This window comes from Equus caballus, chromosome 23 (assembly GCF_041296265.1).
Source record: "Equus caballus isolate H_3958 breed thoroughbred chromosome 23, TB-T2T, whole genome shotgun sequence".
Classification (NCBI taxonomy): domain Eukaryota; kingdom Metazoa; phylum Chordata; class Mammalia; order Perissodactyla; family Equidae; genus Equus; species Equus caballus.
The window spans coordinates 33,530,657-33,556,026 of NC_091706.1; the positions used below are offsets into that span (position 1 = coordinate 33,530,657).

The 25,370-nt window shown below is 42.9% G+C and overlaps 1 long non-coding RNA gene across 5 annotated transcripts in view; it reads right to left on the reverse strand.

Annotated features, from left to right (window-relative positions):
• LOC102150469 (uncharacterized) overlaps positions 1–25,370 on the reverse strand; it is a 61,809-nt gene that overhangs the window by 23,305 nt on the left and 13,134 nt on the right. For all 5 annotated transcript variants that reach the window (XR_011431532.1, XR_011431530.1, XR_011431529.1 and 2 more), the window contains 2 exons: positions 15,477–15,593; positions 6,869–6,993 (listed from right to left, as the gene is read on the reverse strand). This is a non-coding gene — a long non-coding RNA (uncharacterized lncRNA). The remainder of the gene's footprint in view (positions 1–6,868; positions 6,994–15,476; positions 15,594–25,370) is intronic.

The window sequence follows — 25,370 nt, forward strand, 5'->3', positions numbered from 1 at the left end:
TGCAATCATCTACTTGTAGATAATTGAGAACAGAGTCTACAAAAATTAGTTTCTGGTAGTTAGGATACAGTTTAGCTGGCTCGGGCTCTAGGAAGCCTCTGCTGGCACTTCCCACACCCCCAAGCCCTGCCACTCCCGAGGCTGGGCTCAGTCACTGCCCCTGCTGTGTGCACCACCCCCCCAACCTCCAACACCCTGGACTTTGTCCTTCACAGCACTTAGCACGCGGAGGGCAAATGCCTGTTTGCTAATCAGTGTCCTGGACCCAAGCGCAAGCTCTTTGAAAGCAGGGTCTGCTGAGGTCACTGTTGTATCCCCAGCTGCTAGAACCGTGCCAGGCCCATAGTAGGCACCTATTTTAGTTGTTGAGTTGTTATGATTCTGAACACATCACAACAGAGTTTATTTAAGGTTTTGAAAATCAACTGCACAAACAGGAAAACTCTGGCACTTCCACAGGGAACTCCACCCAGACCGAGCTCCAGCAGGAAATACCAAAAAGTAGCACAGAAATCACTGTGTACGTTTCAGGGCAAACTCTCGTGAGCTGATCACTGAGAGGCAGAGGACTGAGTCTGGAAAATCCAGGGCTTAGGAACTCTCAATAAGAATTCTCCTCCAAGGCAGGTGACAGTCTCCAAGTGGCGGTGGAGGGGAGGGAGGAGAAGCTCCCAGGAGAACACCCTGGGGCTCTGGAGAGTCCTGAACTTGTAGCCAGTGGAGCAGGCATGGAGGCCTAGACTCTCAGGCTCTCCGTGAATGACAGTAATGATACCTCTTTCTCGCAGAGGCGTTGTCAACTTCCATCTGTAAGTTCTTAAGGGTGATACCCACTTTAGCTGTCTATGTATCAGAAATGACAATAAAATACTCCAGGGACTTGAAAGTCACTAGAACAAGAAGAGGAAGAATGGGGAAATTCTAATAGTAATCATAAGTGACTCCTCATTATTCAAACACTAGCTTTCAAGATATGAATCATGCCAGTCCCTTCATTCTTTCTTTCCTGCGGCCTCCTCAGTGGTCACCTTGGGTTCATTTACCCCACACGAGTGAGGAGAGAGCACAGAGAATGTAAGTTCATTCAGTGTTACTATACATTATCCACATTAAAACTGGGAAAGAAATAGTTGGCTAAAATGAGCATTTGAAGAGTATCTGATACTCTCCATAAATTCACCTTGGCAGGCACCTAGGTATCAATATACAGAGACCAAAATTTGTTGGTTGATTGATGGTGCCTCCTAACACTGAAATGCTTAGTTAAGAAGTGACCTCTTGAATTTAGATAAAGAATCATGCCAATACTGGGGGGAAAGTACACAAATTACAAAACATCAACAATCAGGTCAATTCCTAGTGAAAGTTCGGCTGGTGCGTATCACGATATCACTAGTCATTCCTTCACTAAATCATTCCTTCAACAAAAGGGAAAGAACTTGGGAGCTGGCCCAGTGACATAGTGGTTACGTTCGGTGCACTCCGCTTCAGTGGCCCAGGTTCGTGGGTTCGGATCACAGGCACAGACCTACACCATTCATCAAGCCATGCTTTGGTGGTGTTTCCACATACAAAACAGAGGAAGATGGGCACAGGTATTAGCTCAGGGCCAATCTTCCTCTCCAAAAAAGAAAAGGTGGGGGAGAAATCTTGGAGCCTGGTTTGAATCCTGGTTCTGCCTTTTACTATTGATATAACCTTAGTGAAATTGCATGTCCTTTCAAATTGTAAACGGCAGGTCACAATAATTCCTACCTTAGAAATTTTCCATGAATACTAACTGAGTAGTTTTAACTATAAATAATAATAGTAGCGGTAACTGTGGCTCAGAGCCTAATATGTACCCCAGAAACCTAGAGCCCTTCTGCCTTCTCCTTCAGGGGGCCCCACCCACATGTGGCAACAGTTGGGGCAGAGCAGACAACTGTTCACACAGCACTTCCCGCTCTAAGAATGTTCTTTCCAGCTGTAGGCCTTATGTGGATGTCATTGCCCTCATGCTCACACGCCCTGTGTAGACTTTGAAGGGAATCTAATATAAAGCAAGCTTTGCAAAGTGCTGTCTTTCTAGTAAGATAATCACAGTCCCATTAGACTCAGCCATCTGACTGTTTTCGGAAGAAGAGAAAGAGCGTGTTTGAGGAAGAACTGGAAAACAAAAAACACGAAGGACCAAGGTAAATAGTTAAGAAACTCAATTGAAGCATTTCGAGTCAGACCTTTCTAGCACAGAGCTGTAGTGAGCACAAAACCTTCTCCAAATACGTCTCTGCCTAACCACGGTTCAAGCACGGTGTTTGTAAATAATGTGGGCCAACACATTCAGTCACTGTTGATCATGCCTTCCATGGGATAAGTGAGGTGAGAGCCCAAACAAGAGTCCTGTGGGGCCCTCTCCTGAAGGAATCTGTCTTGCAAATGCTCAATGACTCAAGTAGAGAGTTTTAGATATCAGTTCTAGTTTATCAAATTCCACAGCACTTTTCCTGTCCCGCTCTTAAGGAGCTATTTCTCCGGAGCCTGCGGCTGACCTCTCTCGCCAGAGATGACGAGCAATTGGGAAGGGTCCGCGGCTGGTCCACCCCTGTGCCCCTCACAGCACCCGACAAAGTGCCAAGCACACAGCCTGTTCTCTCTCTCTCTTTCTCTCTCTCTTCCTCTCTGCCACACCTGCAAATGCCTTTTTTTCTAAAGAGTGCAAAGCCAATCACAGTTGTTTCTATCATTCTTGCAGTAACTGATGAGGTAGGCAATGATTCCATTGGAACCCCTAGACCCCATCCTTTGCCGATTGTATAATACGTAGCTCTCCAGTAAATGAGGGCTGCCATATTTCCTGTCTCTTTAAACCTCACCACCTTCTCCTTCCCTCCATATCTTCCTCTGGCCACCTACAAATCGTTGGCTATTTGTTCAGAGTATACATCCACAGAAGGAGCTAGGAGAGCCAACGCAGCACAGCCTCTACCCTACGTACTATGCAGTGAAACGCAGGCTTTGAAGCAGGACGGTTGTGCTCCAGGTCATACAGCCAGAGACGTGGTCAGAAAAAGGACCCAGGTCCTGCACTTCTTGCCTTCCATAGACTATCTTTCCAAGGAAATTAAATCCCGACTTGGAAGAGAGGCTTGACTCGAAGAGCTAACCTTGAGGACAGAAGAAATACAGAAACAGTCCCTTCCTTACCTTTATTGACTTTGAATTTTAATTGGGGAAGAGTTGTTTTATTATATGTAGCAAATGTATGTGTACACACATGCTTCCTTGTGCATATATGTATTCACCTGTAGCATTGCATCCTAAAATGTAGGTGTGTATGTATGCATTATTGTGTGTTTTACATATATTATACAGAGCATTATCAGACTCAGACATGGCCTCTTCAGCTATCGGGGTTGGCTCATGAAGAGTTTCATTTGCATGAGGGACCAAGGTGCCCTATGGGAAGGAATTCAGCCTAATGAAACTTGGGTCTTAAGCATCTGCTTGGCTGAAGAAGAGTCAGTTTGCACTAAACAAGGGTGCTGCCTGCAGGGCTACTACTGGGAACGCTTCTGCCCTCTCTTCCTGCTCTCTTTTCCTAACGTTCCCCTCTCTCCCCGTGATGTTATCAGATGGAGGATGCTGGAAAACAAGGGCTGCAGCAAAGCAGCATAGCAGAGGGAAGGAGCAGCAACAGCACTGAGAGCTAGGGCATCGTGCATGCGGCACCCATAGAAAGAAAAGGGGATTTGCTCTGTGCAAACTGGTTAAGCACTGAACCAAAGAAACTCTACCTGCTTGTCTCTGTCCCTTTCAGCCAGATCAATCCCCAAACATCCAAACACTAGACCTCAGCTATTGGTATTTGAGGGGGTCCCTTCCTCACCCAAGTTTGGCACCAAATGAGAGAAAGCCACAGGAGTCAGGCAGATGGAGATGAAAAACTCATCCTTATTACTTGCTATGGATCGAATGTTTGCGTGCTCCCAAAATTCATACATTGAAACCCTAACCCCAGTGTGACGATGTTTGGAGAGGGGGCCTCTGGGAGGTAATTAGATCATGAAGGTGGAGCCCTCGTGATAGGATTAGTGCCCTTATAAGAAGAGACATGAGAGAGCTTGCTTCCTCTCTGTCTGCTCTCCACCACGCAAGGACACAGGGAGAAGTTAGCCATCTGCAAATCAGAAAGAGAGCCCTCACCAGAACCCAACCATGCTGGACCCTGATTGCAGACTTCCCGGCCTCCAGAGCTGTGAAATATAAATGTTTGTCATTTAAGCCACCCCATCCATGGTATTTTTCTAACAGCAGCCTAAACCGACTATGACATTACTCATCAAGGTTGGGCGGGAAGATGTGTCTTAGGTGTGCAGCAATAATGAGCTTTCTAGTACTGAATCCCAAAATTAGGCAGCCTTACCCACCCAGTCGCAGGCAGCACTGCATGATTACAAGGCCCCCAACAGATGCATAGCCTGCCCTCTATAGAGGATACTGGAGCAGAGCAGAATGGGGCTCTTTGCTGACAGGTCAGTCCCAAGAGAGGCAGAGACTGGGCTACACAACTCAATTCCTCATCTCAAACTCACCACTCTGTTATGTCACCTATCCTTTCCTGGGAGGAATGAGTGGAAGGGTATGGAAAGGCCAGCATTGTTGATGGAACAGAAGGCCCCTTCTCATGGAAAGAGCATCATGAGTGAGGAGTAAGCATTCCTCCAACATAAGCCAAGACACAGAGCAAGCTGCAGGTGACAGAGGAGATCCTCAAGAAAGGCTCCAAAAGTGATGCTCTTTCAGAGTCTTCTTTCCTAACTTTCTAGTCTCTCTATTTACAGCCCCTCAGGCTGCCCCTCTGTATTTTCAGTCGTGGCACTCTTGTGTAAGGGATAGGAGTAACAATTAAACCCAGCTTTGTTTTCTTTTTTCACTTCACTGATTTGGTTGGAGTGGCACTTTCCGCAAGATAGAGAATGGATGAGGAGGAGCAGCTCAGATTGGTGTGTTGGTTAAGGATGCTTCGGCCTGCTAACCTCTTCCCCACCTCCCCAAAAAAGGATGCAGAGCACAAGCAAAACATTCTAAAATCACAGCCCTATTTCATATCACCGCTGAAAGCTGGAAGGGAATCAAATGAGTCGACCCTAGAGCACATTTTTGGATTTACAAAGCTCAACAGTCCCCAGTAATATTCACTCATGCATTCATTCAACAAACATTTTCATTGAGCACCTAATGGTAGGAGGCACTGTTCTAGGTGCTGGGGACAGAGGCACAATCCTAGCCCTAATGAGATTTATATCAATCCATTAGTCACACCAGAATTTATGAACAGCGCTTATGCACCCCGTTGTGCCAGACGCTCAGCAAATACCTGAGACTTGGTCCCTCCAACCTGCTGGAGGCAACAGTGGAAAGGGCTGACACCGGAGCACGCAAAAGCCTGGCTCCCTTTGGGGAGAGATTTCTTCAGATTACCTGGGAGTGGCGGAGGGTTTGGAAAAACAAAACAAATGGCTGATTCGATTAATTAAAATTAAATGTCTCACGTGGAAGACAGCGCAACTTCTGAAGAAGAATTGGTGAGCATTACCCTTAGGTAGGTAAAACCATCCTAAAAAAATAATATGTCATGGTTTAAAAAATGTTAAAGGGGTGAGAATCTGAATCCCGCCCTTGATGAAGGCATAACTGCTGACCTGACCCCGGCTCTTGGAGAGATGCATTTGTACATTTTTAGACACCATGGAAGGATTTCTTTCTTTTGTGTGTCTTCAGAGTATTATACATTTTGGTAAAATTTTAAAACAACACAGCAGGCTAAAGAATAAAGGCTGTCCCCTCTAGTCTCAATATGACTGTGAATGATGGACAGACCCAAAAAGTTCAAGTCCAGAAACTCAAGTGCTACAATTTGTAGCTCCCTAATGAACAAAACTTTATTGGCCATTTACTCATTCATTCATTTTGTTAACTCAAAACCTAGCAAGGAGATAGGTATGTAGTAGCTGCTCAGTGAGGGTTTATTGAATGAATGGGTGGATGAACGAATGAACGAATGAACGTCCAGAGATCAGTCCACAGTCCATCCAGCTTCCCACAAGCACAGAGTGACTTTGGGACAGCCCAGCAGTAACTATCGTGTTCATATCCCACTGGGGACTGGAAGCAGAGAAGTTCTTGTGTGCTGATCCCAAAGGAAAAAATTGAACAGAGAAACAGAATGGACTCATTCAGAAAGACCACTGAACCCAAGAAATAGAGGACTAGAGAAAGGTGCAACCCCATCCCTCTAAGATCCATCCTCAGGCCAACAATGACCTCAGTTTAAACACAGTTATTTACTGAGCTTTTACTATATTTCAGAAGCTGTGTAGGAGCTGTGGGTACCAAGATGAAGAAGACCACTTGCTCTTATCCTTCCAGCTTACTTTCTCTAATAGCCCCACTGTTGACCCACTGGTTCCACCATCTTGTCTCTGACCAACTGCCCCTTTCTGCCTTCATTTCCCTGTCAATGAGTTTAGAGTTCCTAGTCCAACAGTTTGCTAATGACTCCCTTGCAAGTCCCTTCAGCTCCCTTACTTCTCTCCTGCTGCCCAGTCCTGGCAAACACTCACCTGTGGATGAAACCTACAGCCCACCTCTTCTGTGCCAGCTAAGCATTGCTGGAGAAAGTCACATGACTGTGCCAACTGCGTCATTATAAATACATGACCCAAAATCAACCCTTTCCCCATTTTCCCATTTCAGTAAATGTCACCACCACCCATTCAGATACTCAAGCCAGAAATCACTCATGAAGTTCCTTTCTCTCTCATGTCCCATGTCCAAACCATCACCAAGGTGTGAACACCATGTCCAACATGAATCTGAAGCCCACCTCTTCTCTCCATCTCCATCTGCCATCATCTTGTCCAGGTCTCCATCCTCTCCCACCTGGACCACTGAAATTGCCTCTGAATTGGTCTCCCACTTTCACTCTGGTCTGCTCCTGGTTTATTCACACTGAAAGAACCAGAGGGAACTATTAACTCCTACACTGGATCATGATTGCAGTAGACACTGCCTCCCCATGTACCCTCACCCTTACCGCTAACCTGTTCACTAACCTGATTTCCAAACTCCAGAACCTGTCTTTTTTTGCCAGAGGTTTCTTTCTGGTCATGAAGCTGCTTTGCCCACCCTTGCAGCAGGCTAGAAACGCTTGCCCATGCCCTACAAGACATTCCTTATCCCCCAACAGACTTCAAGCAATGGCTGGCGAGATTGGGTATATAAATTCCTCAGTTCTCTCACCCCTCAAGAGGAATAATTCGAGGGGCACATTCTATAGTGGCCTCCAGAGTTCCCCAGAGCAATTAAGCTTCAGTGGTCCACAGTGGTAATTTTGTTTAAAATGCAGCCTTTATTGGATATCTTCCCTTGTCTGTCTCAATTCCCCACTCCTTTACTGATGCTTCCTGGGGTCATCTCTTGAACAAACTACTTGCATCCTAATGCTTCACTCATGGTCTGCTTCTAGGAGAAGCCAGACTAAGACAATGTGACTCCCTGCCTGCAAAGTGACTCCCTGCCTACAATTTCACCAGGGGATACCATTGTCTTTAGGATAAATTCAAAAATTCTCCAGTCCTAGAAAGTCCTATATGAATCTCTTATATGCCTCTCCAATCTTCACAGTCATCATGCTCCCCCTTCCCCACAACACTAGTGCCCTATTGCCTCCCTTCAGTTCCTTGAATTTTCTAAGCCCTTCCCCGCCTTAGGGCGTTTGCACACTCTATTCTCTCAGCCTGGAATATCCCTCACCCAGCTCCTTGCGTGAACGCCTGGCCCTCCCCGTCCCAGTCTCAGCTGAGCTCCAGTGCCCTTCTTCAGACAGGCCTTCCTTCATTGATCCTTCCAAACTAGGGTTTCCTAGTTCTCTCCTGGCACCCTTTCTTTCTTTCATGGCACTTAGCACACGTATAACCCTGTTGGTTTGTTTGCTTGTCTACTGTCGGTCATCCCTCTAGATTGGAAGCTCCAAGAAAACAGATCTTTTTAGCTTTCTTAATCAAGATGCAGCAGAGGGCCTAGCATATTAGAAGTCATCGATACCTTTTTTTATTCTTAAAGATTGAGCAAAGACATGCTTCTTGCCCTCAAGGAGCGCACAGTGTAGTGGAAGAAACTTGTATACAAATGGATACTTTCCATGAAGAGTTAGACGTCAGATAGCCGTGGGCAGAAGAGTGCAAGAGAGGGACACTTAAGCCCACGGTGGTGGACACCTTATTTTACTGACCCAATCGGCTCCAAGGTCCATGACGTACAAAAAGTAAACAAGTCCTGCTGGCTCAACGCTATATCCTCAGGGCTGGGCATAGAGCACAGCGCACATTAGGTGCTTAATACATATCTATTGCTTGAATGGACCAATGAATAATTTGAATTTCTGAGTCAGAGTCAAAATGGTCAACTCCAAAGCTGGGTTTAAAATTTTAAAATATGTTCCAAAATTCAAAATCATTAAAATATCTGGCCATAGGGGATAATTTAAAAATTAATTTTTCTTAAAAAAAAAAAAAGAGATCATAAATCTAGCCAGGAATTCTAGAAGTCAAAGCAAAAGACAGAACTGGTATACCAAAATCAATATTTGCTTTGAAATAATGACCAAATTGGAAAAACTATACACACACACATAATAAATCTTATTATCCCTCCCCCATAAATAAAATTCTGTTTCTAAAGTTGGTTTATGTATTTATTCAATCCACTTTAACGTGATTCATTATATCATTAAAAAACTGGTATATGATATATATTCTGATATATGAATCAGGAAATGGCTTGCAGGCATTGTTTTTCAGTAATGACGAGAACTAAATCTTAGAAAGGTTGTTGTGGTAGCCAGCCTGGAAGATGACACTCAGCGATCCCCACCTCTTGATATTCACACCCTTGTAGAATTCCCCGCCTTGAGTGTAGGCTAGATTTAGCATGACCAGTAAAAATCTGGGATTGAAGAGGTTCCCAAGATGTGGAACTTTCAGCGTTAAAGTGGGAAAGTCCTGGGCAACTGGGGATGAACTGGTCACCCTCACTGGATCTAGTGACTCATTTCTAAAGAATGGAGTACAGGGGCCGGTCCCATGGCCTAGTGGTTAAGTTCACACACTCCGCTTCGGTGGCCTGGGGTTTCTCGGGTTTGGATCCTGGGCGCAGACATGGCACTGCTGGTCAGGCCATGCTGAGGCAGCTCCCCACACAGCACAACCAGAAGGACTCACAACTAGACCATACAATTATGTACTGGGGGGCTTTGAGGAGAAAAAGAAGAAGAAGAAGAAAAAAAAAAAAAGATTGGCGACAGATGTTAGCTCGGGTGCCAAATTTTAAAAAGAAAAAAAAAAGAATGGAGTACAGCAGAAGAGATCAGTTGTCACTTCCAAGATTATGCTATAAAAAGACTGCAGCTTCCATAGGATGCTCCCTCTCTCGTGCTCTGTGTTGGTTCACTTGCTCTGGGAGAAGCTGGCTGCCACGTGGCGAGGCAGCCCTGCAGAGAGGCCCACAGGAGTGAATTGGGAAACAGATTTGAGGCCTGCCAACAGCCATGTGAATGAACCCAGAGGCAGATCCTCCCCCAGTCAGGCCTTCAGATGACTACAGCCCCAGACAACACCTTGACTGTAGCTTTGGGAGACACTCTGAGCCACAAGCACCCTGCTATGCCACACCCAGATTTCTGATCCTCAGAAACCGTGAGATAATAAATATTTGCAGTTTTCAGCCACCAAATTTTTGGGGGAATTTGTTACACAGCATGGATAATTAATAGAGTTGTGATAGCATTGGAAATCCGGTCTAAGGAATAAATTATTTTTCAGTCTAGGATATAGAGTTTCCTTAAAATGAGTTTATCATGCAAACCGGAACTACTCTCCCCGCCCACATTTATTTAAGTCCCCAAAAGCATAACATTCTGTTGTCCCACATCTCCACATCCCATTACAAATATTCAGACCAGATCCCTGGCTTGGTGTAAGTGAAAAACCAACTTCTCAGTGGGAAGCTATTCCTTCCTTTTCTGCTCCTCTCCAACCTCAATTTGAGGTCAGAGCTGATGACTGTTATGGCCAAGATATCAACTGATTGCAATTTCACAGAATCGTATAATCAAAGAATCATAAGATTAGAAAGAGCTCATTGAGATTTCTTTGATTATAAAATTAATAAAGGTAAAAATTGTATGACCATTTGGAGAGGAAATCTTCAGCACCTTTTCCCTCCTCTACATAAGAAAGCTAACCATACGTGACAAGAGCCCACTGAGGTCCTTCTCTTTCACTTTTTGTTTTTTGTGAGGAAAATTGACCCTGAGCTAATATCTGTTGCCAATCCTCCTCTTTTTTTGCTTGAGGAAGATTAGCTCTGAGCTAACTTCCGAGCGAGTCTTCGTCTACTTTGTGCGTGGGATGCCTCCAGAGTATGGCTGATGAGTGGAGTAAGTCCATGCCTGGGATCCTAACCCTTGAACCCGGGCTGCCAAAGTGGAGCGTGTGGAACCCCAACAACTCAGCCTTGGGGCCGGCCCCTGAGGACTTTCATTTTTAATTTTGCATAATACAAATGTTCAATACAGAGAAGCAGGGAGAATAATGCAACAAACCCATAACTCTCATATTCATTTCCCATCTTCAACAATTATCAACTCAAGGTCGATTTTATTTCATCTCTTGCCTCTTTTCTGTTACCATACACTTAACCCCTCCCTGACCCTTTGGGTTATTTCAAAATAAGTTCCAGACATCATGTAATTTCATTTGTAAATATTTTTGTACATATCTCTAAAAGATGAGAAGATGAGAACTCTCTTTTTTTTTAACAGTCACAATACCATTCTTATGCCTAAATTTTTTAAAGAATAATTCCTTAATTTCATCAAATATCCAGTCACTGTCCTATTTCCCCTGATTGTCTTTGTTTGTTTTACCGTTAGTTTGTTCAAATCAGGATTCAAACAAGGTCTACACATTGTATATGATGAATATGCCTCTTAAATCTGTTTTAACTTACGGCTTCTCCCTCCATCTGCCACCACGCCCCACCGACCACGCCCTGCACTGGTGCCACATTTTCTGACAATCTTTCCAAGCCTTAGCAAACACGCTATTTTCTTATTTCCACTAGTGATTCATCTTTCCTGATAAACAAATAACAGCATACTGGACGCCCTTCTGTACGATACAACTTTAAGAAGCATGCTTGGACCTGGGTCCATTTTAAAGTATCAAAATTTATCAAGGAAAGAAGGTCTGATTACACATTGTACTGGAGGAGACAGAAGTCAATTTCACACTACAGTTGATCTAACACTTTTTTAAAACGTTGTAATTGGGGGATGTTTCATGAAAGTCAATAAATATTTTGCTCTGTTGACACTGCCCTTGCCATCATTTTTAAATAATAAATATGAAAAGAGCGTTTCAACATCAGGTGTTGCATCGTGGTGATAGTGGTCCTTCTTCCTAAACCCCCTTAAGATTTTTCTTGTTTTTTCTCTATGAAGTGGGATGAAACTAATAGCTTCACAGGAAACCTCTCACCGAGGCCTCTTTCCCAAGCTGAGGCGCATCTGAGGAGAGCTGGTGTGAAGTGAAAACACAGGGAGTAACAGATATCTGTGAATTTATTTGGGTCATCATGATGCTATTCACCAGAGGGGTTTGACAGGATTGCTGTGAAATCTCCTCCCAAGCCTGGCGTCATCGCTTAGGACCCAGGAGGAAGTACAGCCTCAGGGTCTGTTTACTCTTCAAACCCGTCCCCTTGGGCTCGCCCTTCACCTCTGCCCTTAACACCTGACCAGACAGAGTTCTAAACTCTAAACTCGGAGGTGTGAGCCTCATTACTGCTTTTCCTATGGTGCGTGCCTGGGATTTGTCCAGCTTTGGAACAGGCAAGAGTTCAAAGCAGATGGCACCTTTTCATGACTTGAGTCAATTAACAAGGGATTCCAAGCTGGCCTGGAAGGCCCGGCTGCCAGAAGGGCCCTGGAGCAACAGCTGGAAGAAAACTAATAAAAACAACTACAGAGCAATTTGTGAAAATGTCAAGGCCTGCACAAACACGCTGACCCTCGTAAACCTTGATGTGAACTTGGAGAGGTTGGCTCATCCTGCCTTTGGGATGGCAGAGGGGGACGGGGCTGCTGCCTTCTTGCCAATTCTCCCATCTTTCCAGATCGTCCTAACGCTTTGCTCCATTGCCCAGGCCTCTCCTGATGCAGCTCGCTCTAGCAGATCAAACGTCTGGGCCGTCCACTCTTTCCTTTAGGTAGACCCTCTCTCCACACAAAACTCCCTTCTGCAGTGAATGAAAGTGTTGTGTGTATCAGAGGTGGCTGGAGCCTGCAATTCTAACAGCCTGTTAAGAAAGCAGCAGCTTTAGGAAGAGGGATGGAGAAATAGCTCCTCAAGCCTATAAAGACATGCAGAACCTAAATAAGTAAATGTTAAGATTCCAGGCTCAACAATTCATCCTCTTTTCCTCTCCTCTCTCCCTTTAGATGGTTCGGGGTGTACTCACCACTGTTTATACAAAGGCGAATGCCTCTCTCTAGATAAATGGACTTTCTGTAAACTCAAAGCCGTATAAGCTACAAAAAGTTACAGAGGTGATTAATTGATCAAGACCACAGCTTAGCTTATATAGTCACAGAGCAAAGAGCAGCCCAGACCACAGTTTTGTTACTCCTGTAGGTACTGAACCAAATGACTGTCAGGATCCCTAAACTCAATCAGACTAGGAAGATGAGGAAGAATTAACCTAAATTGGAAAAAGGAAAATACGAAAGATATGCTTTTTCTTTTGTTGTATTCATTTGGAAATGCGTGGTTTTTAGTTTTATTTTTTTTAAGTGCTTTCATCAGGATCATGGTTCTCCCGGAGGGAGGTGGGACTCTGGGACAAGACGATTTTGGCCGAGACAGGGCATGAAAGGGGCTTCCGGGGTGCTCGCCGTGTTGCCCGCATTTCCAGCCCAACATGATGGTGACAGTAATGTTTGCTTTGTGATTAATCGATGAGTTGTATATTTCTATTTTGTAAGCTTTTCAGTATGTGAGTAATGTTTCACAATTATATATGTGTACTTTCTTCAAGATTAATAATAGTCAAATAATACACAGTCCCTAAAAAAGTTTAGCTAAAGTTTATTTTCAAGTATTTTCTTCTTTTGGGTGCCTCTAAGAACTCATCGTTTTTCAAAGGGTGTCCCTCAACCACCAGCTTCCAAGTTATCTTGGAAAGTTATAAAAGCAGAGTGGGGGATCTCACCCACCCCGCCTTGGGGGAGGCGCAAGAGCCGAAGGGAGAGGGGTATCCCTGGAGCCCATTATCCAAGCCAGAAAACCAAGAACGATCTGTTGTGCCTCCCTCTCACACGCTGCCCACATCCAGACAGCCCTCGGATCCACTCGATGACCCAATACTGAATATGACCCAGCCTCTCCACCACTGCCTTGCCTCCCTAACCTCCTAATGTATCCCCTGGTTCCGTTTGTCCCTTCTGTTCACTCATCCTCCACACTGCTTCCAGGACAATATTTCTAAAACACGAATGTGACGATTTAATAAGAGGCTGCCTCTGCTAAAGCCCTTGCACGCACAGACACATTGAGCCCAGCTCCTGGCTAGGTCTCTTCAGCTTCCTCTCCCCTGTGTATCCGGATGGCCCCCACACCTCCCATCAGCTCTCCAGTTCACAGAGGCACCATGTTCTTCCACACCTTCTTGCCTTTGCTAATTTTGTCTCCTCTGCCTAGAAGTCCTGCCCACTCCCCTCTTCTCCAAGCAAAGTCCTACTCAGACGTCACCTCATCTGCCTCCCTTTCCTGCTGCCCAGATCGTGTAAGCTCCTCCCCCTGCCATGCCGTCACCCCTAGATGATACGTTCTGTCTCTCTTATGGAGAACTTCCCTCCCGGGTTATAAATGCCTAAAGAAAGGGACCCTGCTTGTTCCCCTTTGAATTCCTAAAGCCTTGCACAGTTTCTGACATACAGTGGGTGCTCCATAAATGTTTCCTCCATTGAATTTAATTGACTCTAACAAAAACCCAGTAAAGCCTACTATTTGGCTCCTTAGCCTTGGGCTCTCTTCCCTGAACTGTTCTCTTTTGGTTCCTTTCCAATCATAGTGAACACTTGATCATTTCTGGCCTACAAAGGTGCTGCTGCTAAGCCAGTCTTTCCTTCCCAAGCCTCGTCTCATTGGCCAAGCTACGGCCTGAGCAGCCAACACTGGTGCCAACAACTATAACCATTACACGCTTCTCTGGCCAACAGCGGTCAGCACTCAGGGGAAAGGCGAGCATGATCAGTGGAAAGCATTGTCTTTGCCACTTGATAGAGCCTTCTCTGGTCACCTGAAGCAGCAGCAGATAGAATTACCCTCACCTGGAGCAGAGATGGCTGGTAGGATACTTAGCGCCCTCCAAATCAGACCACCTTTTTTTCCAAATGCCTTTGCAACCTAGACTTCTGCCTCTCTTCCCTGGAACTTGCCTTCGTAGAGGTTGCTTTTGCAGCCTAAGATGGCAGGGAATCACCTCGGAATGCTTTGATTTCTATGGGCAATCGCACTGACTCAGTGGCTGGGTATAGCATTCATGCCACTCAAGGATGCCCACGACTGAAAAGACATTCAGTGGGACAAGCACTGGGTCCACAAAGCATTATATAAGAACATTAAGATAATGGAGAGCATTTGGAGTTATAGCAAGTTCACATCAAAAAGGACATTAGGTAAATTTCAAAGTGTCATAGAATCAACTTAGAGATCAAAGAGTCCACACTCCCATTTTACAGGTAGGAAACTGAGGTCCAGAGAGGGGGAGTGGCTTACCCAAATCACACAGCAGGTTGAAACTGAGCCTTGCTCTGTTCGAGGCTCTTTCCGGCTTCCACACTTAAGCTGGAGGACTTCCTGGCAAAAACAGAGTCCAGGGTTTCCCAACACCTCTGCCCAGTCCATCTCCCATCTGCTCAATCGCTTTTAAGGGAGCTGCATTTCTGATGCCATGGCCCATTTATTTGAAGTGCACATCTGACCCCTCAGCAGTTGCAAAGCCTGTTCCCTGTCTCATGCACTTGGAGTGGTTGGTTCCACATAAGCCACGAATTCTAAACCTGCACCAGATCACCTGGGGCGCTTTTTAAACTATAGACTCCTGGTCCTCATATTAGTATTTTCCATTTTAGTAGGAAGGAGCTCAAGAATCTTTATTTTTTAACTCCTTCATTAATTCCACTGTAAGATTACATTTCAGGCCCACCCTGCCAGCTGCCCTTTCCAGATCCTTTCTAACCTGGAGATTCTGTGCTTTATGTCATAGGAATCCCTCACCTCTGATTCACTGGCAATCCATCATTCCTGATTTTTAAGACAAAAAGAAAGAAAGAAAACAATCATAAGTATGTGTTTGTTGTCCAAACTCACAGCAAGGAAACAGGCATCCAGAGAGAATGTGAAAGTCGCTCAAGGTCGACAACAGACTGTCTCCATCGGTAGCAGAGCCCGGGAGTTTGAACTCACTGACCACAAGGTGATGCTCTCCTGTAGAATAAGCAGAAAAAAGGAGACCTGTGACCCTGAATGACTCAGCCATTGCCCTGCAAGGTGAATGTCGATTAACGTCTGCACCATCTCTTCATCCATGACACGAGAGTGATAATGCTTGCCTCCATTTCAGGTGACAGAGATGCTTATAAAACACTGCAAGTATAAAAGCGTTAAGACAGACTGCTTTTTAAAAATAACTCAGACACTATATTCCCCCTTAAGTGGCTGTGTAGAGTAAAATTTCCATTCCAGCATGGTAATATGAACTATGAAAGCACTGACATCTTAAACCACTGTTCATATAACTTGGGCTGAATGGGTGGCCTCACTCTGTATGGCTGCTTCAATTTATAATTTATTGAAATCAGCCTAACACCACGATACAACTTTGTCAGGTCAGTAGATTCTATTAGTCCTCAGTCAAATCCAAAACCCACTTGTAAACCTTGTAATATGGAAGTTGCCTCCTTGGAAAAGACATAAACCTTTTCAACTACAAACACCAAACCCTAGGAGCTGGAAACTACAAGTCGGCTGAAGACCATTGCTTAGTGATCCAAAGAAGGTTCCTATTATCATTGCAGATACCTGGGAGAGCCTCTATATTAGCCTTCTACGCCATCTCTGTTGCAACTCTCACTAATCTTTGAGCTTATGGGAAACACTTAGACCTGTTCAGCAGAATGTCTTAGATAGAATTGAAAGCTTAAGAAAGTCTTGAATAAAATTCAACTTAGATACATGAGATTTCAATGGCTCCCATCTCCTGGGATTTAAGGCCCTGTAATGCTGAAATTGTTTTGCCATTTATTGTGTTCTTCCACTTCCATCCATCTACTGCTCACACTCAGAGCTCCCTCTGGTTTTCCCACTGGTCTGTGGGATGGGAAGCTGTCGCTGCTCTTCACAGACATGCAGTGGGAAGCCACAGAGAAGACAAATAGGCAGAAATACAAGAGAGAGAGAGAGAGATCAGAAAAAAACAGAGCACTGGGACAGACCAGAGAGCGCAAAGTGGACACACAGTGAAACAATAAAGTCATGTGTGGAAACCAGAGAAGCAAATACAAAAACAGAGAAGGGAGAAGAGGAAGATGAAGAGAGGGGAGAATCAGATATCTGCCTTTCAAGGAATCCGTATGTCAGGTAGATGGCAAATATGAGAAACAGTGCTCCATTCCAGATTGTTCTGAGTTGAGGCAGTAGGAATAGAGGTAAGGGGTGACAGTCTCGCTGGCTGTGAGGAAGAGGAAAGTCATGTTGGCCATTGTGCTGACTGTCCCAACACACCCTGGGCCAAGGAAGCCACAGCTGTCCAGGCCCAGGTGAGGTCAGGCTGTCCTGACATAGTAGAATCAATGCAGGAGCACGGCTGCACATGAGACATCTGACATTCTGGTTTCCAAGTCCACAGGGAGTACGCACCACAGCGTGACCCAGGCCAGTCTTGCGGGAGGAGAAAGAATTCCCAGTGGGCAAAACACATGAGGGTCTTTCCACTGGAAACTTGAGGGGATCCCACTTCTGACTAATCTCCTATCTGGACTCCAGATGGTAGCCTTCTGGGCTGATGTGCAGAGCAAGGTCCTCAGGGTGGTAAAATCAGACCACATGCTCTGGCTCTCTGCAGAGCTCACGTCTCCGGGAGAGGTTGGGGTGGGAGGAGCCACGGGTGTCCGCTTGTCTGAGGCAGCTCAGGCTACCATAACAAAATGCAACTGGCTGGGTGGCTTAAACACAGGCATTTATCCCTCACACTTCTGGAAGCTGGGACATTCAAGATCAAGGTGTCCTGCCTCTAATTTGACTCCTGGTGAGAGCTCTCTTCCTCGTTCACAGATGGCTGCCTTCTTGCTGTGTCCTGACATGGCAGAGAGACAGAGATTGTCTCTCTCATTTCTCTTCTTACAAGGGCACTAATCTCATTCACGGGGCTCCACCCTCATGACCTAATTACCTCCCAAAGGCCCCACCTCCAACCACCATCACACTGGGGATCAAGGCTTCAAAATATGAGCGTAGGTGGGACATAAACATTCAGTTCATGACACCACTGTAATGCTTTTCTCTTTTTTTATTATGAAAAATTTCAAATCACAGAAAAGAATAACATAAACCATAGTACCCACCATTGAAATTTAACAAATGTTAATACCTTACCATATTAGCTTTGAATCTTTACTCTGAATGTTATGTCCACACTTGGAAATTTATCTGGATCCTTCCCTGATCTTGTTTCCTGAGAAGCACCACAATCATGAAATCTGCATTTATCCTTTAATTCTATCTTTTTACTACATAGATATGTATCCAGAGACAATATTTGGCATTGTTTGGGGTGTTTTTAAAATTTTCATTAAAAATAGTACATAGGATCCTGCAATTTGTTTTGATAAATTTCAACATTATGCTTGTGAGATTCATTTGTGTTGCTCCAGGTAGGTCTAAGTTATTCATTTAATTGTTGTATGCTTTCCCTGACATGAATAGCCCTCAAGTTATTTATTCATTCTTCTTTTAACAGACTTTTGGTTTTTATTTTTTGCTGTCAGAACACTGTAATGAAATCCTTGAGAGAGTTTTTCTAGGATATATGCCTGGTGATAGGGTACATATATCTTCAACTTTTATGGATATGACCAAATTGTTCCTATCGTGGTTCTCCCAATTTCCGTTCACCAACAATATGGGAGGTTTCCTTTTTCTCCACACTCTCACTAATATTGTTGACTTTTCATTTTCACTAATCTGATGGGTAAGAGATAATATCTCATTTTAATTTTAATTTGCATTTCTATGATAACCAGTCAGATTGAGCATCTTATGTGAATGGCCTGTTTATATTCTTTCCTTGTTTCTCCTTTGCTTTGGTTAATAGGTTGTTTCTCAGCTATTTGCAGGAGTTCGTCACATTTTGTGGATGCTAATTCTTCGTTTACTGTGTGTAATGCAAAGTCTTCTCCCCAGATGTGCTTTGTATTTTCACTCTGCTTTTGGTGTCTTTTGTCACTTAGACTAAGTTTTTTTCTTTTTCTCAATATAGCTAAATTTGTCAACTTTTCACTTATGGTTGCAATTTTTTGTTTTTGTTTAGGAAATTCCTTCTTGTCTTGAGTGATGTTCTCCTCTAATTCTTTTTAAAGTTTTCTTTTCATATTTAGAGCTTTAGTTATTCGCAAATGTATTTTTTGGTATGATAGGAAATAGAGCTATACTTTAATATTTTTTTACGTAAGATATCCAAATGCCACAGCAACATTGAACATCATTCTCCCTATTGATTTGTAAGACCTCTTTTATCATTTACATTATGTTTTCACATATGTTTGAGTGTCTTTATGGGCTCTCTATTCTGTTCTATTGGTCTTTTTTGCTTTATCACTCCATAAGTATCACACTGTTTTGATTAAATGCTATATAAGTCTTGATGTCTGCTAGGACAGAAATACCCCCTGCCTCCTTCTTTAACTTTTCAAAATTCTCTTGACTTATTCTTGGGCTCTTCATCTTCCAAATTAATTTTTGGAACAGCCCATCAACTTCTACAAAATGCCTGTTTGAGATTGCATTAGTTAGGAGTTGATCAGAAACACAGAGCCACTATCAGTGATATAGAATAGGGATTTATTGCAGGGCTTAAACCTTACACATTTGTAGGAGATAGCTAAGCATTCTAGGTGAGGCTGTTGGTTCTGTGTCTGATGCTGGACCTGAAGTTAGCAAAGCCAGCAGTGTGGAAAGATGAATAGAGAAGAGCAGAGACAATTACCAGCCCACAAGGATAAACGCATGTCTTTCTCTCATTGCCCTAACCTCAATGATAGGGATGACCTACAGGATAAACTGGCACTCTTCACCACAGATCTGTCACAAAGAGCTGGTCCCACTGCTACTACATGAGTTGCAATAGCTCTTGGCCCAAAACTGACCTTCAGACCATAAAAAATGACTTCTGCTTCGCCTCCACCTTCCCATCTTCACACAAACTTTTCTTATGGCTCATCCTAACCCAGGACTATTCCATGAAGGAAGTCTGGGTAACAAAGTTCCTGCTTAGCTGAGTTGACACTTTTCAAAGCTACCTCAGGGATTTTATTTGGAACAGCAAAAATTTATAGATTAATTTAGATTGATATCTTTAAAGTGTTGTCATTGCACCTATGAAACCAGTTTATAAAAGACCCTCTTTTTATTCAGATCTCCCTTTACGTCTCTTGAAATGTTTTGTAAATTTCTCCAGTACAGTCATACATATATTTTGAAACTTAAGTACCTTACAATTTTTGTTTGATATTTTGAATGGAATCTTTTAAAATTGCATATTTTAATTGATTGCTAACGATTTACAGAAAGGTTTTGATTTCTGTAAGTCTGTTGAACTGTAGCTGCTACCATTCTGCACTATTATTAGTTCTAATTATTTGTGTGTTTGAATCTTTCTGTTTAGACAATTCTATCAACTACAAATGTCAAAAAATTTTCCCTCTTCCTTCCCAGTCCTATGCCTTTTGTTTCTTTTTCTTGTCTTGCTGCATTATCTAGAACTTCCTCCACAGTCTTGACTAGGAATGGTGAAGGGGGCGTTCTTGTCTTGTTTCTGACTTTAATGGAAATACTTCTAGAACTTCACTGTTAAGTATCATGTTTCTTATAGATTTTTGGAATGTACTGGATATTAGTGTAAAAACTTTTCCTTCTAGTCCTAATTTAAGTATTTTTAAATGAACAAATTTTAAATTCTAACCAATGTTTTCTCTTCATCTAACAGGATAGTTACATATTTTTCCTCCTTATTCTGATTGTGGTAGCCATCACAGGGTTCACTCTGGGTGACCCACTGCTTAATGATCCCTTTGTGTGGTGGAATCGTCCTCCCCTGAGGTTTCCAGTTAAAGAAAGAGTTTACATACTGTTGGTAAGTAAACACATCATTACAGTTGAAATCATTACAGCAAAGCTCCAAAGATTGATTTTTTTTCTCTTTATTTATTTACTCTTGAACTCATAAGGATATGTATCCCAAATTAGGAGTATGCAGCAATGTGGCAGTAGTGAAGGTAGGCGCTACATGTAAAGCCATTGAATAAATACTATACTATACACCAAATCTTCCCGGGGTGACAATTTTACCCTTAAATTTGGGTGAGAATAAAAACCATATTATAAAAAATTATATTAAAATAAATATAGATATATAGCATTAATACAAAATTCATGCGAGTTTTTATAATAAAACACCAGTCTTCCAAGGAATGATAAGAAATTGCTATTTTTCTTGGAGTCAAGCCCTTAGAATCTCAGAGTTCATGCTTCTGGACTATTAGGATATTTTGGTAGAAAAGTTGGAAAAGAATTATCGTCATAAGTGAATGAAGGAAAAAGGTTAAAAGGTAGAATAAAATTTCCATTCTCTACTCATTTGTTCATCTCAGCTTCCTGTTTTCCTACTTCATAACCAAGGAGGCTGGGACTCAAGGTAAGAGTTAGCAGTTATGATATTGCTTAAAGCCTGAGAGTTTCATCTTCTTTACTTCAAACATTTCTAGTTTATCTAAAAAAACAAGAAAAACAAAACTGCGCAAAGCAATAAGTATATCCCATAGTTGAATATTCTGCGCAGAAGTATACGAACTAACAATTATTCCCTTCCTTTCCTTTCATTCACACTAAAAAATTATATGCCCTGCCCCAAGTCTTTGACCATCATGTTTTCCAAAGTATGAAACACGTGACTGACAATGAAACAGAATATTTGAAATTAAGACGGTCCTAGTAAATATGTGACGTATGTTCACTGGAATCGTGCACTGAAAAAGGCTGGTGACTGAAGAGTAGAAACAGTGTATAACCTTCTGCAAAATGACAAGGCAGGAGAATGAAGTCTCAAATGAGACCATCTTGTCTCTACAGCTGGCATACACTGGATGATCAATAAAGGGTGGCTAGAATTCTCCCCCATGCTGTTCCCCGCACTAGGCTTCTCTCTTGGTCTCCCATCACCTCCTCCACCATTGTGTGCTCCCAGGGTTGTCAGCCTTCTCTCATACAACAAGGGTTCCTACCCACAGGGGGCCTTAAAGTTATCCATTCATTCATTCATCCATTCTTCATTCTTTTATGTTTTCTTTTACATATTAGCAACTTTTCACCATAACAGCTCTTGAAAATTTATACCACTTAATGGTGATTTCTTTTTTTGGATATAACAACTTTTTTACTCAAAAACTCACTAACTAAATAATGAACAAGAAGTAATATTTCTTTACCAGGGTTTCAAGCAAAGATCCACTCATCAATTTCCTTGACACAATAGTTTTATTGTAGGGAATATTATTTGGAACAAATTTACGTTGTGAGCCATGTTTGTGTAAATCCCAAAACATTTTGTTTTGTGTACAAAACAATGAGAGAACTGAGGAGGTAGCACCGTTTATGACTCTGACCTGTCACGTGCATGCACTATTTTCACATATTTCAAATTACTCTTATGTTTAACTTTTACTTGGCCCTAGAAGATATTTTTCTGTGCTATAATTTTATATGAATTTTATATATTCATAAAATATATGAATTTTATGACAACCAATACCCTCACCAAGATCTGTTTCCACCGTGTAGGGGTGAGGTAGGAAAATTGTCTATTAGAGCTCAGGGAGCGTTTCTAATCTGACGCTCTGGGTTGAGAGGCCAGAGATCCAGTTTGTTGACTTCTCTGCTCTTGCTTTTGGAACTGCTTAGGGGAAATATCAGGAACTTACCTATTGGCACCATAACTAATTCGTGGTTTCCCAGGCCACTCCATACATTGCAAGTACATAGATCAAGTTGGTGTAAACTTTGTGGAGAACAATTTGCCAACACACAGCAGCCCTGGCATTTTCCTCTGTGTTCTCAGCTCCATTTTTGCCCTTCCATGCTCCACCCTCCAGGACCAACTAGATAATTTGCAGGGCCCGTGCAAAATAAAAACATAAGACCCTTTAATCAAGAAGTATTCAGAATTTCAAGAGAGTGACAATATGGGGCTTCTTTAAGGATGGGGTCCTGTGTGACTGCACAGGTCGAATGTCCATGAAGCTGGCCCTGCTGTTCTGTATCAGAGGGAGCTGGACACTGCAAACTACTTTTCCAGACTTCTTTGCCATCTCGTTTCTGACTAAGTTCAGTCAATGAGAGGCACTGGTGGGAGGGAAGGGCAAGTGGAAGGTAGGAAGGAAGAAGGCGTTTGTATCCCTGTCTGCTTCTGGCAATGTCTCCTGCAGCAGTGGAATATCCTTTGGTGGTTCCAGGGGCTGCAGTGCTGGGTGACTGTGGTTCCAGCATCCTGCTGTGACTCTAGGAGCGGCATCAGCGGTTTCAACAGCAAGTGTAGTCATTATCACTGTCAGCAGTGAGCATGACCAGGGCTCTGGCACGCCACCTCCTCCTGTTTGCTCCTACAATCCTAGAGTTGGTGTAGGCTGCCTGCAGACACTAACCCAGGGTTATCTCACCTTCTCCTTTTTGCTCCTTCAGCCCTTCCAACAATAGTAATCATTCCTTAAGTAAGTCCCCTGATTGAAACAATTAGCATGGTTTCTACTTTCCTGATGGGACACTGGTTGACAAAGTAGCTGAATTCTTAAAATTATGCCTACCCAGAAGGCTGGCCCTGTGGCCGAGTGGTTAAGTTCGCAAGCTCTGCTTCGGCGGCCCAGGGTTTCGCTGGTTTGGATCCTGGGCAAGGACATGACTCCACTCATCAGGCCATGCTGAGGTGACGTCCCACATAGCACAACCAGATGGACCTACAACTAGAATATACAACTATGTACTGGGGGGCTTTGAGAAAAAGAAGAAAAAAAAGAAGATTGGCAACAGATGTTAGCTCAGGTGCCAATCTTTAAAAAAAAATATTATGCCTACCCATTGACCCAGCTAATCAACTTCTAAGGATTTATACTAAGGCTATAATCATGGAGTGGGAAAAAAAATCTGGCCATATACTGTTTACTACAGCCTTGCCTGTAATAGCAGGACACTGGAAATAAGCTAATGCCTAAATACCCAATGATGTATCCATTAACAATAATGAGGTAGGAAACACAGATACTAACGGAACAGAATGTAATATAAAAACCCAGACACGGACTCAAATATATATGGAAATGTAGTATACAACTGGTATTTCAAATCAATACATAGCAATGATGTTACAAAAAAGAGAGTTAGAGACCAATATCGCTCATGAACATAACATAAAAATTCTTTTTTTTTTTTTTTTGCTGAGAAAGATTGGCCCTGAGCTAACATGTGTGCCAATCTTCCTTTATTTTATAAAGGGGACACTGACACAGTGTGGCTTGATGAGCCGTGTGTAGGTCCACACCCTGGATCCAAACCTGTGAACCCCAGGCTTCTGAAGCAAAGAATGTGAACTGAACCACTACACCACCAGGCCAGGCCCTAAACATTCTTAATGAGGTATTAGAAAACAGAATAAAGCAAGATATAAAAAGGATAATAAATTGTGACCAAGTTAGGTTTATTCCAGAAATGCAAGGTTGACTGAACATTCAAAGTTAAATTAATATAATTCACCAAAGAATAAAAGAAAAAAAACCGTATGATCATCTTCATAGATATAGAAAAAGCACTCGTCAAAATTCATGATAAAGGGCCATTCCGGTGGTGTAGTGGTTAAGTTTGCGCACTCCACTTCGGCAGCCTAGGGTTCACAGGTTCGGATCCTGGGCATGGACCTACACACCATTCATCAAGCCATGCTGTGGTGGCATCCCACATACAAAATAGAGGAAGATTGGCACAGATGTTAGCTCAGGGACAATCTTCTTCAAGCGAAAAAAGATTAAAAACTCTCAACATACTAGGAATAGAAGGGTACTTTCTCAATCTGATAAAGGGCACCTACAACCTACTTCTAACATCATAGTTAATGGTGACAGTTTCCTAGGCAGCTCCATACTGCAGAGTAGTTCAAATAGGCATAAATTTTGTGGAGAGCAATTTGGCAATACATAGCCAGCTGGGCATTTACCTGTTGGTTCTCAGGTAAGATCCAGAACAAGGCAAAGATCACCACTTCCCCAACGTCAGCCAATATTGTACTAGAGGTTTTAGCAAGTACAATGAGGTAAGAAAAGAAATAAAAGGCATAAAGCTCAGAAAAGAAGAAGAAAAACTGTCTTTCTTCAGAGACGACATGATTGTATATGTAAAAAAGTAAAATCAATACATGGAGTTGGGACGACTGTATATCATTTGGAAAAAATTAAATTGGGTATGCACTTCACAAATTATACCAGAAAAAATTTTTAAATAGATCAACGAAATCACAAAAGCACCAGAGGAAGCCATGGGACAATTATTATTTTTTCATTACTATTATTTTTAGTGAGGAAGATTGTCCCTGAGATAACATCTGTTGCCAATCTTCCTGTTTTTGCTTGAGGAAGATTGTCCCTGAGCTAACATCGGTGCCAAACTTCCTCTATTTTGTATGTGGGATGCTGCCACAGCATGGCTTGATGAGTGGTGTGTAGGTCCGCACCTGGGATCCAAACCCGTGAACCCTGGGCCGCCAAAGTGGAGCATGCAAACTTAACCGCTACACCACCAGGCCAGTTCCAGGACAATTATTTTATAATATGAATGCGGAAGGCCTTTCTAATTATGAAATTATATCTAGAAGTATAAAACACTGATATATATAACAACAATAACAAAAACCTTCTGCATGGCAAAAACACAGTCAGCAAAGTTAAAAAGTAG